The 18,895-nt window shown below is 41.9% G+C and overlaps 1 protein-coding gene across 1 annotated transcript in view; it reads left to right on the top strand.

The window, feature by feature from the left end:
- The first annotated feature begins 2,195 nt into the window (after positions 1-2,195).
- Positions 2,196-18,895, top strand: part of STAG1 (STAG1 cohesin complex component) — a 103,989-nt gene continuing 87,289 nt past the window's right edge. Inside the window, exon 1 of the mRNA XM_082221711.1 lies at positions 2,196-2,402. The gene's annotated coding sequence lies outside the window, so the exon portion shown is untranslated. The remainder of the gene's footprint in view (positions 2,403-18,895) is intronic.

Genomic DNA, 18,895 nt, shown 5'->3' with positions numbered 1-18,895 from the left:
GATTATACAAGGCTGTGCATGCTTCAAGGTTTGTGCCCCACATCTTTATATAGTTACTGGATTGGAGTGCACAACAGTCAATTGTGGAGCAGCAAAATATATTGGACTGCCTCTAGTTGGGGCAATGTTGGGAATGGTGGCTAATGACATTGTGTAAGGGTGTCATGGGGCTGACAGGCACAGAATGTGCAGAGTAGATAATGCTATTTATTGTTAAAAGTACACTTACAAGTTAGGGAAAGGCATGTCCACCAGTCTAATGTCTGCTGCAACAGAAGTTCTGCTGCTGACCTTGGCTTATGTATCTCCTGCATCTGAACTGCACACAAACAGGTGTAGACTCCACCTGCATGTAACCTTCGGCTCCTCCCAATCCTTGCCTGGTCCTGGGAGACAGTGGAGCAGCAGATGGAGGCAAGAGGAAGAGGTGTGTGGGAGCTCTTGATTCTACACCAGCCTGACCTATTTCTCCCTCCTCACTATCCAATCCTCTGCTGTCCATGGTTAGAGGAAAAACATATTCTAACAACTATTGTAAGTTACTGGGGGGGGGGGAGAGAGAGAGACTAAAACTAAATAAAATATGACCCTACTTACAGGTGATATTCTAACCGGGCTGCAGTATACAACATGCCAGGAGTGCAGTTATCAGTTCTATGTATCGTTTTAAATATATCAATCTGAGGACAGAATACAGTGGTACCTCGCAAGACGAACGCCTCGCAAGATGGAAAACCCGCTAGACGAAAGGGTTTTCCGTTTTGGAGGCGCTTCGCAAGACGAATTTCCCTATGGGCTTGCTTCGCAAGACGACAGCCCATAGGGAAATATCCGGGACAGCGGGGAAGCGCAGCGCGTCTTCCCCACTGTCCTCGGACCTCCTCCGAAGCCGGGCGGTGGGGCGGGAACGCCTCCTCCCGCTGCCGCCGGGCTTCGGAACGATGCTCTGAAGCTGGGCGGCGGGGCGGCAACACCTGCCCCCGCCGCCCGGCTTCGGAACGCTGCTCCGAAGCCGGGCGGCGGGGCGGCAACACCTTCTGAAGGCGGGCGGGGGCGAAAGTCTTTGTCCCCCCTGCCTGCCTTCCCAGGGGCTTTTAAATCGCCCCGGACAGCGGAGAGGTCCTCCGCTGTCCCGGGGCGATTTTAAAATGCCGCCCGCCAGCATTTTAAGATCGCCCGGACAGCGGAGAAGTCCTCCGCTGTCCCGGGGTTTTTAAAAATGCTGGGGGTGGAAAGAAAAGCCCTTGTCCCCCCCCCCCCAGCCTTCAGAAGAGGTCCGGGGACAGACTGTCCCCGGACCTGGTCTGAAGGCGGTTTCCCTAGGAACGCATTAATTGATTTTCAATGCATTCCTATGGGAAACCGTGCATCGCAAGACGAAAAACTCGCAAGACGAAGAGACTTGCGGAACGAATTAATTTCGTCTTGCGAGGCACCACTGTATTGGGTTTTGATCATCACATAGCCTGAGTGATATACAGTAATCTGTTCTTAATCATTTCCCAGCCTTTGGTAGGTATATTCATGTTCCCAAAATATCTTCTTTATTTTTATTTCCTTGGTAGTTATTAGCTCAGTCACCTGGGACCATTTCTGATTCACTCCCTCAAACCATACTTTTCATGACAACGTTTGAAATTAATGCGGGAAACTGCTAAAAATAGTTCTTCACTTACACTTTAAACGAATAACGAAATGCCCTAAATATGGCTTTTGCTAGAAGAAACGATCGTAAATATTTAATTTCTCTGTACGCATCCCGCGTTTCATGAACTGTAAATCACATTATAATAGCGATTAAAAATAAATAACTCTCCGTCTGCGTTAAACGCTTTGGGCCCGTCATCCACTTGCGCAGCCATAAAGCTGTCGGCTCCCTCTGCTGTTAAGCTCGCGAGCGGCAACACAGCTCGCAAACACTGGAGCGCTTCGGGGACGCGCCTTAACCCTACCCGGAGGCGCGCATAAAAATGGCGGAGAGGCCGCCCGACCAACCCCCTGCCAGAACGGAAGTGTCACGTAGACCACTTCCGTCCGGAGGTGGACTCGCTGCGCGCGCAGACAAAAGGTGTACGGTGAGTGAACGGGGCCAGAAAAGTAGCGCGCACGCGCGCACATTTTCGCGCGAAAGCTGTTTTGGGCGCCTTCCCCGCCGGGCGGGGCCTGCTCGAGTAGTGTGCGGACGCGGCCGGCAGGAGGCGCGCTGGGTCTGGTTGGCGACGGCGGCGGCTGCGCCATTGGCGGGTAGGAAATGCCGCCAGATGGCGGTTTAGGATTGCGGCTCTACTGAGGTGCGGCCCCCGGCACCGCCGCTTGTTCGTTCCGGCCCGGCTTGGCCCCGGCCCGCCTGGACCCTTCTCCCGTGGCACCGTAGGATTCCCGGGGGCGCTGGCCCAGCTGAGGTAACGCAGTCAGCGCGGGCGGAGGGAGGGGGGCTCCGAGGCTGAGATCCAAGATGGAGGCGCGAGGGGCGGGGGCAGCGGGCCCGCTCTCTCTCTCTCTCTCTCTCCCGCTCGCGCTCTCTCCCTCGCTCGTTCGCTCACACTCTCGGGCCGGGCCAGCGGGCGGCAGCCAGAGCGAGAGCGGGGAGGGAGGGAGGGAGCGAGCGACTCTCGCCCGAGGAGGTGGCTCCTCCCGGGTGGCGGCCCTCTTTCCCTCCCGGCTCGGCCCTTCTTTTCCCTCCCTGCGGGGCCGGGGTGACAATGGAAGGGCGGCGGCCCCACGGGGCGGCCTCGCCTCGCCGACCCCGCCAGTGCCTTCTCTGGGCCCGGAGCCCGCCGCTGTGCGCCCGCCCCCGCGCGGGGCCTGCCCGCCTTCCCTCCCGCCCTCGAGCGCGCTTTCCCCGGCTCGTTCTCGGCCGGGCGGCGGCGCTGAGCGAGATAAGGGTCGACCGCGCTGCCCTCGCTTTCCGGGGGTGGGTGGGTTGTGTGCCACTGGCGACGCCGTGGATGAGGAGCCGGGAGAGGCAGAGGGCCCACATAGCGGGGACACGGGGGTGGCGGCCGTGAATACCGGTGGCGGGCGAGAACGCCAAGGCGGAAATGGGGAGGCCATTTGGGGGTAGCGCTGATCCCCGAGGGGGTTGGCCGAGGCGGAATCAGAGTAGATGCCTAAAATAGCGGGACTGAGTTGGACTGAGCCGTTGCGGGAGAGATCAAGTGTTAGCTCCTGATTCTTGAGGAGGGAAGAGCTTTAGGGGCAGATTTCTGGTAAACGCTGGTCAATACTGTAGGGTGATGGGCTGACGCTGGGCACAAGTTGGAGTAAGTGGAGAGTGGCCACTTGGGATGTTTCGCTTTTGGGGAAGTGGAATAATTGGTTGGTAGGTGACCAAAGCAGTAAGCAGCAGAAGTTCTGTTCTTGTGTTTAAGATCACCTTGGATCTTTGTGTTCCTGCCTCGTGACATAACTTAAGAATGTTCTACAAGTTGTATTGACTGGAACACAGGTCATCTTGTACTAGACGGCGTAGCCTGCAGGAAGACTAGCTGTGACTATGGGACATGCAGCAACTAGTGGATCATATAACAGCAGTAGGGAATGCTAGAATGTGGGGAGGGGGGAGGGACATATTACCTTGCAGGGTGGTTTTCATCACTGATTTGAATAGGCAATGCATTGCTTACTTGAGAGGAAAACATGTGAGTCAAGAGATAGGCCAATAAAGGTTAGCTTTCATTTTTGTATAATCTTACAACCTTGTACCAAAGAATAATTTATCTCCTTTATATTATAGAACATTTTGTTCTTGTCAAAAGAGCAGAACATCAACTCATATACACTATAAACTTATTCACCACACTTAGGTAGTTCTTATGTGTGTGGTTAAATAAACTTTTGAACATGTTGCAGAATCTCAACGAATATTGTGAGTTTTGATGAATAGAACTAATATAGATAAGTGCTTTGCAATTAAGAAGTTGATTGGAATGTTCTCTTTTTGTTCCACTGGAGGAGGAAGAGGAGGATAAGGATATTTTTAATTTTATTTTCCTTCACTAGAAGGTCCTAAGGTGGGTCACTACAATGTAAAATTCAAAAGTAAAACAGTTTAAAACAAATTACAACCACACCTAGAGTGGGTCCTAAATAAATACGTCAAGTGTAATAAACCGAATTAGTAATACAGAAAAAGCTGTTCATGTAAGAACCAGAATGGTTTCACCCAACTCTTGAACTGTTGACGTTCCTCTGAAAATGATTTGAGCAACCACCCATTGGAATAATAACATTTAACCTTCTGAAGATTTGCTTAAAATAAAATTCTGGGAAATTCGCTTAAATGCAATCTTGGACATAGCTCAAGATTCCAAATTAATTAATTTTATTTTCAGCTTATTTGTTTAAAACATTTTAACTCTGCTTTTTAGGACAAAAGGTTTTCCCCAATGTTCTGATCAGAGAAGATCTATTGAAAATAATGGACAGATTGGGACCATTAATTTCAAACTCTTAAATTGGATACAACCTAAAGACCTTACAAGATGTCTTACAACCAGCAATTTAAGAGCATTACAGCAAACAATTATAGAACAGTAAAAACTGAATACCTAATGAAACCACAACTGGTCAACATAAAAACATTAAGAGAAAAGCTAAATATGGGAAGGGATCTTAAAGGTAATCCAGTCCAGATATTGCTAAATATAGGAAATCTGCTGCTACAGCATACCTGATAGGCTGCTATCCACCTCTGCTTAAACTTCTAATAGCCACTTTCTGAGCAGTCTGTTCCACTGTCAGACAGCTTGTTTCATTAGGAAGTTGTTCCTGACGATTAATTGAAATCCCATTTCATGTCATCTGCACCCATTGGTTTGGATCCTGCACTCTGGGGCTGCATCTCCTAACCTGGTGATCTTCAGAGGTTTTGGACTTCCACCAGGGCCCCAGCCAGCATGATCAATGGTCAGGGATGATGAGGATGTAGAGTACCTGGTGCCTGGCACTTTGATTAGAATACCAACAGGAAATACAATCAATCAAATAATATTTGATTGTAACATGAGCAAACTATTAGGCTTCTACTAACATCTTAGTAGTCAAATTTTGAGCAGATTTGAAGTTCCTGAAATTTCTTTAGAGGCATACAATATGCTAGATTGAATGTAACCAGTGTGTGTGTTTGGGCAGCATCAACGTTAGGGCTGTGGGTTGCTGTCCTACAGGGTGCCGAGCTGAAGGGGCGCAAAATTGAGAAGATCCATAATTGAGAAGATCCATTTAGGGGTGCCAAATTTTGGGCTCACACAGGGTGCCATATTATGAAAGATTACCAAAGTCCACCCTTGGTTTGGGGCCCAGACAGCTTCTTTGAGAGAAGAGTACAGCTGGGTAAAGGTAAAGGGACCCCTGACCATTAGGTCCAGTCATAACTGACTCTGTGGTTGCGGTGCTCATCTCACTTTATTGGCCGAGGGAGCCGGCATACAGCTTCCGGGTCATGTGGCCAGCATGACTAAGCCACTTCCGGTGAACCAGAGCAGCGTACGGAAACGCTGTTTACCTTCCCACCAGAGCAGTACCTATTTATCTACTTGCACTTTGACGTGCTTTCGAACTGCTAGGTTGGCAGGAGCAGGGACCGAGCAACAGGAGCTCACCCTATTACGGGGATTCGAACCGCCGACCTTCTGATTGGCAAGTCCTAGGCTCTGTGGTTTAACCCACAGTGTCACCCGTGTCCCTACAGCTGGCTAGTGATATATAAAAACTTCGTTGAGTATGTTATTCTTATACCTAAAGCAGGCATGTCTAAAGTCCATTTCGGGACTTTAACCTGAATACTTAAGTGTGTATATGGCTTGAATTCATTTCAGTAGATCTTCAGGGGGGTTTTCTGCATTGTGCCAAAAGGTTGCTATCTGGATTTCATTGAAATTACCAGTTCACATTGCCATTTATGGAGCTGCATTTCTGTTTTCCCTCTCCCTCAGCCCTTCAGGTATGTAGAAATTGCATCAGTGAAAGCAGTAGTAGATGATTTTGGGCCAGGGTTAGCTGAAATGCAAAATTATCTCTTTGTTGTTACTTAATTTGCTTCCTGTGCAATCCAAAGAACATTAGAAGAGCCTTGTAGGCCAAAGGTCCATCTGATGCAGCATTCGATTCTCATAGTGGGCCAAAGAGATGCCTATGGGAAGCCTGTAAGCAGGCCCTGAGTGCAGTGGCCCTCTCCTAGCTTGCAGTTCCCAGTAATTTGTATTCAACGGCATACTGCCTCTAGCAGTGAAGGTAGGACAAACTCATTGTGGCTTGTAGCCACATTTGGATGTACATTCGTGGATGGGTAAACCATAGTTGAGCAAACTAGGAATGACTGTCAGCCTCATGCTCATATCTCTTCCCATGCCTCTTGCCTGTTGGAACACCAATCATGCTTAGCTTATAATGCAGTTCTCTTTTATGTCTAAAATGAGGAACTGTGATTTTAATTATCACTTTATTAACCAGAATATTAAACCATTAATATTTTGTTAGACTTTTGGGCTGCTGCTATTTGAATAAGCAGCATCATTCGGCAGGGGATTGGAAACTACAATATGGCTTGTTGGTTTCTGGTGGATATACAGTGGTACCTCGGGTTAAGAACTTAATTCGTTCTGGAGGTCTGTTCTTAACCTGAGGTACCACTTTAGCTAATGAGGCCTCCCGCCGCCACCGCACGATTTCTGTTCTCATCCTGAAGCAAAGTTCTTAACCCGAGGTACTATTTTTGGGTTAGTGGAGTCTGTAACCTGAAGCGCCTGTAACCTGAGGTACCACTGTACCTGATACTGTTACTTATTTGTCTATCAAGATGTTGCTATACCACCCTTTGCCAAAGTAGTTACAGGGTGTTTTCCATCAGAACAAGGTAATACAAGAAACACAATACATGAAATACAAATAAATAAATAAATGAGTAACATAACTAGTAAATTCAAACATGTTTGAGCATTTCTTTTACACAGTCTTCTAAAGGAATCTGTTTGGTTCATTTTTTGAACTACATTGTTGAAGCACATTATGGGAAAAGAAAATTATATCTATCATAACAACTTACTTGATTTAATTGAAAAATCTTTTTTGTAAAAAAAAAAACACCCGTCTAAAATTTTAACACATAAAGTATAATTCAAAAGATATTACATGTTTCAAAAGATATTCAAAAACAATTATAGTGAAACTTATAACTCAGCTTCATGCATGGGAAGAGATACCTATTATATGATTTGTTTAATGATGATTAGTATTAAAAGAATTGACCAAGACACTAATTAGCTACGTAGCTGTTCCCACAACATTATTGTAAAGATGGGGTTACCAGCGGTCACAAACCTTCTTGGACTCATGGGTGCATTTGGAAATTTGAGAGTCTTGTGAGCCCCACCACAAAATGGCTGCCATGGTAAGTGTGCCCAGTCAAAATGGACAATATATGACACAGATGGGGTCTCAGCCTCAAAAAGCAAATATTTGGCCCCACTTCACATAGTAAGCTACCAATTTCACTGGTGGGGTTCAACTTGCCCATGAAACTGAACACAGGCTGCAGTCCTATGCATTCTTATATGCAAGTAAGGTCCATTTAACTTGGTGGGATTTAGGTCTGAGTAAAACTTCATAAGATTACTCTGCATTTCTCATCCACCTCTTGGGTGGCCAGATGCAAAGTACAGGTCCTGAACAGCATTAGAAATTCGCCAGGTGTGTTTTGCAACAGGCGTGGGTCCAGTTGTGACCACTTGGGACATCTCTGTATGCCAGGTAGGCAACTGACATTTCCATCTGGCTGGTCCGCCCAGCTTTCTTGAGCAGGTAAGCAGAAGGGCTTATTTATTGCATTTATATTCCACATTTTTCTCCAATGAGTACATGGTTCACTTCCTCAGTTAATCCCTACAATGACCCTGTGAGGTAGATTAGGAGGCTGTGATTGGTCCTAGGTCACCCATTGAGCTTCCTGACTGAGTTGGGATTTGAACTCTGATCTCCCAGGTCCTAGTCCAACACTAGAACTACACCACACTAGCTTTCTAAAATACTTCTGCTGTGGGGCAGCTATACAAATTAAGCAGGTAAATAAATACGGGAAAAGTAAAACGTCACTTAAGACAAGGATCTGAAATATTTTCCTTGAAGCTTGAATTTGTTTTATTCTGGATTGTTTTATTTGACGTTTTAATGTGTTGTAAACTGCTTTGATATTTTTTCTTTAAAATATAAAGCAGTATAGAAATGATGACAATGATAATAGTAATTATTATTATTATTATTCATTCCAGAAAAAACCCGGTTCTTAGATATTTTGTTGTGGCAACTGTAACTGAGGTGCCATTTGGAAATTACCGGTAGCTTATATATCTGAGTTTCTAACACTAGTCCTGAACCTTGGACAGTTGCCTAAGTTCCATGACAAGCAACATCTGCTGAAATTCCTTCTCCTAGAAAGTATTAAAAGTGAAGGAGTCCTGTCTTACTCTCCTATCTTCATCTGTCCCCCTCTTTCCTAAGGCTGGAATCAAAAGCATGCTCACATCGGAGCAACTTAGTGGGGCTTGCTTCTGAGTAGACTTATTTATAATTGTTATGTTCATCTTAGCCACACACAGTCCCTTCTACACAAGCATACTTTTTCTGTGCAGTGACTAGTGATGTTAAATTCTTGAGAATAATCTTTTGGAGAATATTCTCAATTAAAGAGGTGTCTACATTTAAAGCTGCTGTGTAGACGACACAGAATTTACAGTTTGTGGAGAATATTCTCTGGAGAATTTTCTAGCAGAGAATATTCTCCAGAGACTATTCTCACCTCATATCACTAGCAGTGACAGAGGCAAACTAGTTTAACACTGATTCATTTGCTTTTTCTCATCATCTTTTTCTGTGGGTTCCAAAGCTCGCCCAATCAGAAAGGAAATGGAGTGGGTGCAGACATTGAAGGCTGAACAAGGAGGGACTGGGCAGTCAGGAGAGTAATTGATGAACAATTCAGCACAGAGGAGAGTAGATCACCTGCTGGGCGCCATTTCATGCCTTTGGGGTGCTGTGGTGCTTTTTCACATCATGTTGGCAACTCCAGAAGTTAACTACAAATAAAATGATCAGTTGCATGTTGGCTTAGTCTGGAGATCTGCTTCCACTCAGGGATAATTGTGAAAGTCCTTGACATGCCTTTTAAAAAATCGAGATATTAATTTTGATACGCCTCTATCGGTATGAAACAAGTTTATACTATGTTGCCGTCAGACACCAACTGTACATGCTATTACTATGCATTAACAGGTTCACTAACACAACTCCCCCTCCCACTCCAACTCAGCAGCTGATTTGCTGATGCACTTACCTTTACCTGCTGAAACACTGTCCAGGAAATCCAGAAATGCAGAGATGAAGCCATAAATTGCACTGCTTGAAAATTTACTGATGTCTTGTCTTTTCTAAAAACTTGAAAAAAGAATCTTTCTGCCTCCCTTTCTTCCAGGCGGTGCTTATTTCTGTTGCCTTTTCTTTTCAACCAGCTCTCCCCTCTTCCCATTTGCTCTTGCATACTTCTACATCTTTATTTTTGCTGTGTGCAGTGAACTGTGCAGTTTACGCCTAACAATTCATTCTAAGAGGTCTTTGCAAGTGCCAGTAAGGTTTTTGCCTATTGCAGGCAGAACTTAAAACCAAAGTATGCCACAAGTTAACTCCAAATATGGTACATTGCCATAAGTCATATGCCATACATATACAAATAATGCATATACATTCATCCCTTCTGCTGATCAAGTGCCTTGGTGTAGTTTTGCATCTGTTCTAATGAGCCAGAGAACATGCTGCAACATTGAATGGAAGAATCAGGCAAGAGCACAGCCTGACTGTGATGTAAATAGGTTCACAGGCCCCCTACCTGCTAGCCAGTTGTGCTGCAAACCCCAGCTGCTTGCACTATGTATGATGAATCATCCCCCCCCCCATTAAAAAAAAAAATCCCAGAGTCGCTTTTATATCCGTAAAAACTGAAGACTGTACCTGCATGAGGCTTACAGTCTTGAAAAAAAGGAAAAGGGGAATGGGGAAGGAAGAGCAAATTCAGGCATAGTTCTTAAAGTTATAGTTGTTTGATTGCACCTTTGTCCAAGGCAGTGGCATCCAAATGTTTTTCAAAGAGGGCCAGATTTGATGAAGTGAAAGGCCATGAGGGCCAACCAAGATTTTTGACCTTTTTTAGGATTGAAAGTGTTGAGCTTTTTTCTGGGATTGAACTTGTTGAGGTTTTTTAAGAATTTTACCCCAGGAAATAAACTGCCAGATTAAAGCAACCGGAGGGCCGGATTAGGCCCCCCAAACAGACTTTGGACATGCCTGGTCCAAGGAGTTCAGGATGATGGCTGTGAAGTTAACCCATTTTGTTCAAATAAGAATTCTAATGAGACAGGTTAAAGAGCGAGAGAGATAGTTAATGGCCTCGGTCCACCTGGTCAGCTTTATGGCTGAGCAGGGGTTTGATCTCCAATCCCTCTGTTTTTAACTCTCAGTATCAGAGATCAGAGCGGCATGTACACTGAGTCCAATACTACATGTGAGTACTGGATAGTGTCCTCCACGCAATCATGAATTCACCATAGTAGTGATACTGGTGTTGATAGGATGGTTCTGCAGCACTACACCATACTAGCTACTGATGCTCAATATAGTGTGCCACATTTGCAGTTACAGTGTAGCTATATATTAGTCATCTTAACATGTTAAATTTCCCCTTTTCTTCAGTTAAAATTAAGCTTCATCTACCGTTCCCTTAAAAACAGCCTTTAAAAACCACATGCTGTATCCCACAGACACTATGAAGTTCTACCATGCTTTATTAAATGCTACAGTGAAACAAACTAAACCTTTTATCTCTCAGGAAAGGTGGTAATTTAACAAAAGCAGATGGCTGTGGTGGGTAAGAATCCAATGTACAGATGTACTTAACATATGTAAGCTGCATTCTTTTCTAATGTGAAAAAATATATAACTAATGAAAACTGAAAATACCAAACTAATTGATTGTGGACTGCTGTTTGATCCTTTGTGTTTACCCCAAAGCAGCAAGCTACTGGTAGTATACTCAAGGTGTATGAACATTTACTTGGTAAATTGGCCTGTTTTACAGACTGCATTAACATTGTAGAATGCAAGGCAAATTTGAGGGGAAAACACTTCCTTGGTGACTTAACTGATGATGTTTATTACCATCATGTAACTAAAGTGTCATAGCTAAGGTGTAGAGCACATATTTGGCATACAAAAGATCCTAAGTTCAAGCCTCGGCATTTCTGGTGGGATTTCTTCTCAGCCTACCAGAAGCTAAAGAGAACTGTTGTCAGCCAGTGCAGAAAATATGGAGCAGAATGAACCAATTGTCTGATCTGATGCAAGGCAAATTCTGTGATATTTCAATTGTTCCTAGCACCGGTACTGTGCTTCACAGTTCAGTATGAGATGACTGTATCAATTGGGAGGATGTAATGTGCTAGACTACAGCCCTATAATATACCGTATTTTTCGCTCTATAACACACACCTGCCCATAACACGCACGTAGTTTTTAGAGGAGGAAAATCCGTAGGCATGCCACCCGTAGGCATTTCCTCCATAACACGCACAGACATTTCCCCTTACTTTCTAGGAGGAAAAAAGTGAGTGTTATGGTGCAAAAATACGGTAGTTACCATTACAAAGGGAAAAGACATCTGTGTGAATTATAACTAAAAGCTCCTGTTTAGTAAAATTCAGAACATACTTAAAAGTATGTGGTTAGAACTCTTAAGATAACTGGAATTGGCTTCTCTGATTAACCAGCTATTCTGGACTCTATACTTTGCTGTTGCCAGAAGGGGTTGAAGGGGTTAATGGAGGGAGGCTGACATTTTAGCTGTGATTGAATAGCTATTCAATGTTGTAGAGTCAAAAGGCCACTGCTTCACCAAAGAGGAGGACTGTTTTTCCGAAAGCCGTCCTTCTATTAGCAAAGAAAGGATCTGCAGAATGATTAGTGGGTGCTTGGGGGACACCTTTTTCAGTTTTCAAAGTTTTTGATTGAGACAAGTCAGGAAATAATCATTAATTAGAGCGCAGTTGAGACTCTGTGTTGTGAATTTATGTGCTAACACAGGAGGTTTAGGGCATTGGACTTGAAGGAAGATCACTCTTGGCAGTTGTTTATGCCATTTCATTCCTTGGTGTTTTGCTACCTAACATTAAGATATACAAATGTAAGAAAAAACTTCCAGCATCTTAAACAGTGATATACAAATGTAAGGAAAAACTTCCAGCATCTTAAACAGTGGTCCTCTACTTTTTCTCTAATATATGGAAGGTATCTTATTGTTACACAGGATTTTTCTGTATTTCAAATCATGAAAGGGTCACCTTTTTTAACATTTACATAACGTGATAGCTGAATGCTGGATGAAAAGGCTGTTCTAATTATTTTTGTTGGCCTGAACCTCTGATTCCTCCCTGCTGTTCTTGCGGGGAGAGAAGGTCTCAAGAGCAGTAGGTGGAAAAAAACACCTCATTTTGGTGTATAATTTTGTATTGCAATTCAGCATTTGTTGAACCAAATCGATATGTTAGTTTCTCCAGACTTGGGATCATATTTCAGGCAATGAGTCCTGAGGGTAACAATATCTGTTCAATGTTGCATATGCTCCCGTATTACAATCACTGCATTAAATTTTTTTCCCTAAAATAAACAATCTGAGGCAGATTATTCTCTTTTACAGATAAAATGCTAGAACAGTGAAAAAGATCAAATTGCTTAGACATGGGTTTTCCAAAAGGGGTTCATGACCCTCAAAGCAGGGTGGATTGATTTCCCGTATTTTTTCGTATATAAGACGCCCCTTATTTTGGGGGACTCCAAATTAAGAAAACATCTCTCAGTACTACCTGTGTATAAGACGAGCCCCAATTTTAAACCTAATTTTTTGGTTAAAAAAACACCCTAGTCTTATACACGGAAAAAGACAGTAGATCACAGTTATCTAAATGAGCAAGAAATGATGCTGATTTAAATCGACACTATTCCTAAACAATTCCTAAATCTGACCACTAAACCATGTTAATTTACTAAATAAAGTACTGTTTACACTTAACATATTTTTCCAAAATGTTTCCATTTTTAACCTGTAGAGGTAATGTTTTTTTAAATATTCCCCTAACCATATTGTGCCTTTTTTACAATGGGCATCCATGACAGTTTAAGGTTAACAGTGCAATCTTGCTTACTAAGAAATAAGTCTTATTGAATTTATTCTCTGGCAAGTGAGTGATTGCATCTTAAGTACAGGAATATAAGAACATGTACAGTTAGTTACCTTTTCCCCGATTGTTACTACTTTCTGCTTCACTCTCTCCTGCCCTAGCTCCACCCTCTCAAACAAAAAACGAAATATCCAATGATTGATAAAGTAAGGCTTAGTAGCTATTTGAGAGACAAGAGCAATTCCGTTTTTTCATGTGACAATGAAATGCCCATGTTTGGTAGGTAGAATGTAAATATTCATGTTACGGGGAATTGTTGGTTTTTTAAAATAGAAAAAATTCATTTTACTTTGTGTATCTGGTAGAGATTGGTTCACTTTAACCCCTAATGATTGGGCCAACCTGCTTATGTCCAGACTTTTTTTTATTAAGCTATTATAAGAGAAGCTTAGTGGTTAGTTTTAATCATTTTAAGTTAAATTTTAAAGATTTATTAAAAACATGAAAGCAAAATGCTGATTTATATCTATGTGCAACAAATGCAACATGAAGAACAAGGAGGGGAGAATTAGTAGTCAAGGAGAATGCCATTTTTGTTGTGCGTCTTTCACATTTTAAGCCTCACTGAATAGAAGGGGCAAAAACAAGGTAAGATAGATGGTCGCTATGTACCACATGTGTGTGTAATGATTTTCAACAACTGAATTGTGTTCAGAAAATGCTTTAGCCTTTGGTTTCTGGTGACATGTGCAGAGAATATTGGTTAATGCGAAGTCAATCTTTCAAATCAACAATTGACCTTGAAGCTCACTGTGTGGTATTGGACACAATCTGTCCTTACAAGTTTGTTCGGACTAAAAGACATTAAGTAGCAAAATGGTGTCATAAAGGAATTGTGTTATAGCTGGAACAACCCATTATTATTTTTCTTAATTTGTAGCACGTCAGTTTTTTCTGTGCTATGCAGATGTGAAGAATTGCTTTGGAATACCGTCAGTAGTATTTTGGGTTTGGAGGGCAAAAAATATGGCAGGCTAGATGTAATCAACCGGTAGATAGTAGTTGATGTTCTTCTTATCCCCATGAATGAAATCAGGGCTGAGAGAAATCATCTCCCCTCAAGTGTACCGTTTTACAAGGTTCTTCTTTATTAAAACTTTACAAGCTGTTTCTTTGAATTATTACGTGTTAAGTATGGAGTCAGAGATTGCCATCATCCCATGTGCTAATAATGAACTCCGTCTCTTAAGTGCCAATCCTTATGTAGTTAAAACAGCACTGTCCATGCATAAGCAGAAGGTATAAGCAGGTTTTGAGGAACCCCAAGGGTTACAGAACTCTTAAAATTCTTTAAAAAAACAGTCACAAAAACAACTTGGTGAGAACTGAGCAAACTAAGTAGCCACATAATGCTATGTGAACCAGGGGGCAGGGTGAACTGAATTGAGTGGATTGAAGAGAACACTTCATGCTTTCTGAACCCCCCCCCCTTTTTTTAAGGCTTTGACCCCAAGGTAAATGGGCTAGTGTGAGCATGATTAACACAGGGTTAATTGTAGTAACCACTGCTTATTTTATATAAGCCCTGCAAACAGATTCTCTACTAATTGCTTAATAAAAATTGGTCATCCAATAATTGTACAGACTGATTTCCCATTGAAGTCCTTAAACTGAAATTCTGAAGCCTTATAATCCATCAAAAAATAAGAGGTGATACTTAAATCCTGACTCGTTTCCCTTCACGCTTGGATGCTCTGGGTTATAGACCAGTTTCCTTCTGAGTAGATCTTTCTGGTATATTGTCACTTCCTTCACTACTGAATTGCACAAAATCAAGAATATTATTTCCTTGAGATTAGATGGTGAAAATTTGTAAGAGCACTCGTGCGTAAGAGTTTCCTGGTTACTTGTTAGAACCATTTTAAGAAACTTTGAAAGCATCTATACACACATGACCAGAGTAAATCTCAAAAACCTAAAATGTGAGTACAACCCACCTTGAACAGATGCCCTGAAAGCAGCTTCCAAAATTATTGACTGTTAAATAACTTAAAGCCATCTTGCAATCACATTACAATGTATATTATGACGACATACTTGAATATATGGTTTTGCCTTATTATCATGCTACCTCTGCCTGTTACAGCTGGATGGGATAATCAAGGAGACTTTTGCCAGTCTTTTTAGATGTTTTAAGAAAAATGTTATGACTTTGGATTTGGTGAAAAAATGTACTATCTATGTAGTATCGTCCCATCCTACTACTACAGGGTGTAAAAAGGGAGTGGGTGGCACTGTGCTCTAAACCACTGAGCCTCTTGGGCTTGCTGATCAGAAGGTTGGCAGTTCAAATCTGCGCAACGGGGTGAGCTCCCATTGCTCTGTCCCAGCTTCTGTCAACCTAGTAGCTCAAAAGCATACCAGTACAAGTAGATAAATAGATACCACTGTGGTGGGAAGGTAAGTGGCATTTCAGTGCATTCTGGCACTTGTCACTGTCCTCCATGCACCAGTGGCAGTTTAGTTATTCTGACCACATGACCTGTGGACAAACAGCGGCTCCCTTGGCATGAAAAGCAAGATGAGCACCGCACCCCATAGTCACTTTTGACTGGATTTAACTGTCCAGAGGCCCTTTACCTTTTACCTACCTACATGGTGTACGTGTAGTATTTTGATTTACATGGAATGCCTCCCATTGGGAAATATTAATCTTTAAAAGGCTGGTTTATTGTACATGAACAGCATTCTGGTGCATGTTGCTTTAAAGCATATGTTTCACTCCTTCCTTGCTCCTGCTGATGTTGCGCTTGGGGAGGAAACAAACTAGAATCTTGAGCTTGTGGTTTTTTTGCTCCCTTCTTGTGGTTTTCTTTGGGGAAACAAAACTTGAACCCAGATTCACACATAGCAATAAGACATACAGTAGTGGGGCAAGAGTGAAGTGTGGGCTTTTTAGCAAAGTGCACAACCACACTGCTTGTAGACATTGAATCCTTGTTTGCTTTAATAATAGTTTAGTGTGATGTAGAAACCAGGCCAAAACACCATATATAGCAATTCTGTTTAAATATTCCTTATATAAGCAAGGAATGATAACTTTATTCTAGTAATAAGCAGCCTGGAAGTTCGTTGTATCTGAATCTTTGTTGATTCTGCTTGGAAGTCTAAGAAATGTCTTTTTTATTTTTGCAAGAGTTGTTTACTATTTCTTGAAATACAATTCTTCATGTACCTACCCCAACAGATGCTTGAAAGGTGGCAGTGAGAGGATGAGCCTTTTCTGTGGTGACTTCTGATTGTTGAATTCCTTCTCCAGGGAGCCTTGCTTGGTGCCAGAAGAAGGATGTAGATTTATTTAATTTATGCCCAGGCATAATTGTGTGGGTTCTGGTCATTTGTTTTTGTTGTTGATCCTTAAGTGGCTGCAGTTATTACTTTATGCAGTTGGGTGATTTTTGTGCATGAACACTTTTAGTATATAATGGTACCTTGGATTGCAACCGTTTTGGATTACAACCATGTCAAACCTGGAAGTGTGTGTCCCTTTTTTTGAATTACAACCCATTAAAAAAATAATAATAATTGGAGGCCCCATTGGCGAAAGCACGTCTTGGGTTACAACCTGTTTTGGTTTACAACCAGACCTCCGGAATGGATTCTGGTTGTAAACCAAGGTACCACTGTATTTCACTTCAGTGGATTTCTATTGTATATTGTATCTTTCCCCTGCAGATTGTTTTGGGATGCCTTTTGAGGGAAGTCATATATAAATTGGATCTAATCTAATCACAGGTGCTGTTGAAAATGTCAATACAATATTAGGTGGTTTGGCCTTTGGGTAGGAAGGCACCATTTCCCTCTGCCTACAGAATATTGTTGTAACCTTTTTGTCTCAAAATTGGTAAACTTTTCACATTTTCATGGTGCTCAAAAGTTTTGACAGGCTAAGGTAGAGGTTGGTGGAAAGTATTAAATAAATATGAAAGCAAGTAATAATATAATACATTGACCACATAAGCTGCAATGAATAATTCACATTTTATTTTATTTTATCAAGAGATGAGGCAAGTTTGGCTTTTTCAGCTATGCAATTTTTTGTAAGCATTGAGCCTCTTCCAAATAGTAAAAAGGAAGATAACCCATATAAGATTGGAAAATCTAAATTGTGCATATATGCTAATGTAAGTAATTTCAATTGACGATGGAGATGATTCTATATTAATATTGTTATAGTATAACTCTGTAGTATAGTATCTGGTTGACAAATTGAAATCAAAATCAGATTAGCAGCAATCATTATTGATAGTAGAGCAGACTCTTGGATAAAAAAATATGGTAGTAATCCAATTACAAAGGAGCTAGAAATGCATCTCATATTTAAACTGGCAAATGTTCTTAAAACCTGGTGTTTGGATAGCTATGGCTGGTGATTTGGTGCATGAAACAGGATAAATTAATGCTTTACCTTCAAAAATTCCTATTTGTATTCAGTTTGATAGTCATCAGAATTCCTTTGTTGAGATGCTACAGCAGTGATAAAGAATATTCATGCATTCATAGACCCACAGTAGAGTCCTAATATTAGATAATATTGGCAACAAAAGGTGGGTTGTTTGTTCCTAGTTTAAAAATTTATTATTACGCTGCCTAGTTAGTTGGTCTTCTGGTTTTTGAAAAGAAGAAATAAAACTTGTGGTTGAAGCTTGGACAGAGTACCATTACAAGTCATTGAAGTTTATGTTATTACTATTAGAGATTCACTTAGTACAGCCAAAAATAATTGTCAAGGAATTGGGGCACTGTAAAGAATAAGACTTATAGTTTCTTCAGTGCTTCCCAACTTTGCAGAGTTTTTGACCCCCCTCATTTACTTTACTGCTTGTCATGGATGACTTTGTGGAAGCTAGTTTGATAATTAGAGAGGGTTCTGCAGTACTGCCGGCTTCAGCAATAACATATTTTCCCAGTGACTGCATGTTTGGATTATTTTAATTTGAGACACACTTGTAGTCTCTTTCGGCATTATGGAAAAATTGGAGAAGGAAGAGGATTCTTGTTCCATGTTGGGTGGGAAAAACACCCTTCCCCTTTTCTATTTTTTCTCACTTGTGTAAACAAATCAGCAAATGATCAGCCTTTCATTTCATGCTAGGCTTGCAAGAATTCTGGAATTCAACAGGAAGGACAGGGGCGGAGTCTAATTTCCACTCTGGAACAAGCATGGAGACATTCAGAAGAAGCAAGAAAGTTGCAAAGTGAAAGTCTTGACATTTTCATGAATCCTCTGTACATGAGAACTTGAAAGGAGTAGAATGGGGTAACTTCAAATAACAGTTGGCTATTTAAGAGAACTTGAAAAGAGGTTTCAAGAGTTAACTCAGTGGAAATGCACCCTGAAGCTAACTTTTTATCTACAGATAAAATTAAAATGGGCTTAGTAAAAATGGTTGTTGAAAATACTGGGCTCCAGCAGATCTGAAATGTAAGACACTGCCTACCTTGGATGAATACTGGTAAAATAGGTCTGTGTTAAGGGATTGCCCTAGTCATTTGCACTAGTCATTCATCACAGATAGATACACTTCTAATTATTATAAACATGAAATATTCAGTTTACTGTAGAGGATATACTATATTTTTATACTAACTGTGTTATATGCAGCATTTTATTATGT

This window comes from Podarcis vaucheri (genome assembly GCF_965113315.1).
Source record: "Podarcis vaucheri genome assembly, chromosome: 5".
Taxonomy (NCBI): Eukaryota; Metazoa; Chordata; class Lepidosauria; order Squamata; family Lacertidae; genus Podarcis; species Podarcis vaucheri.
Note: the sequence above shows the minus strand (reverse complement) of the source record. Positions and strands in the feature narration are given on the sequence as shown.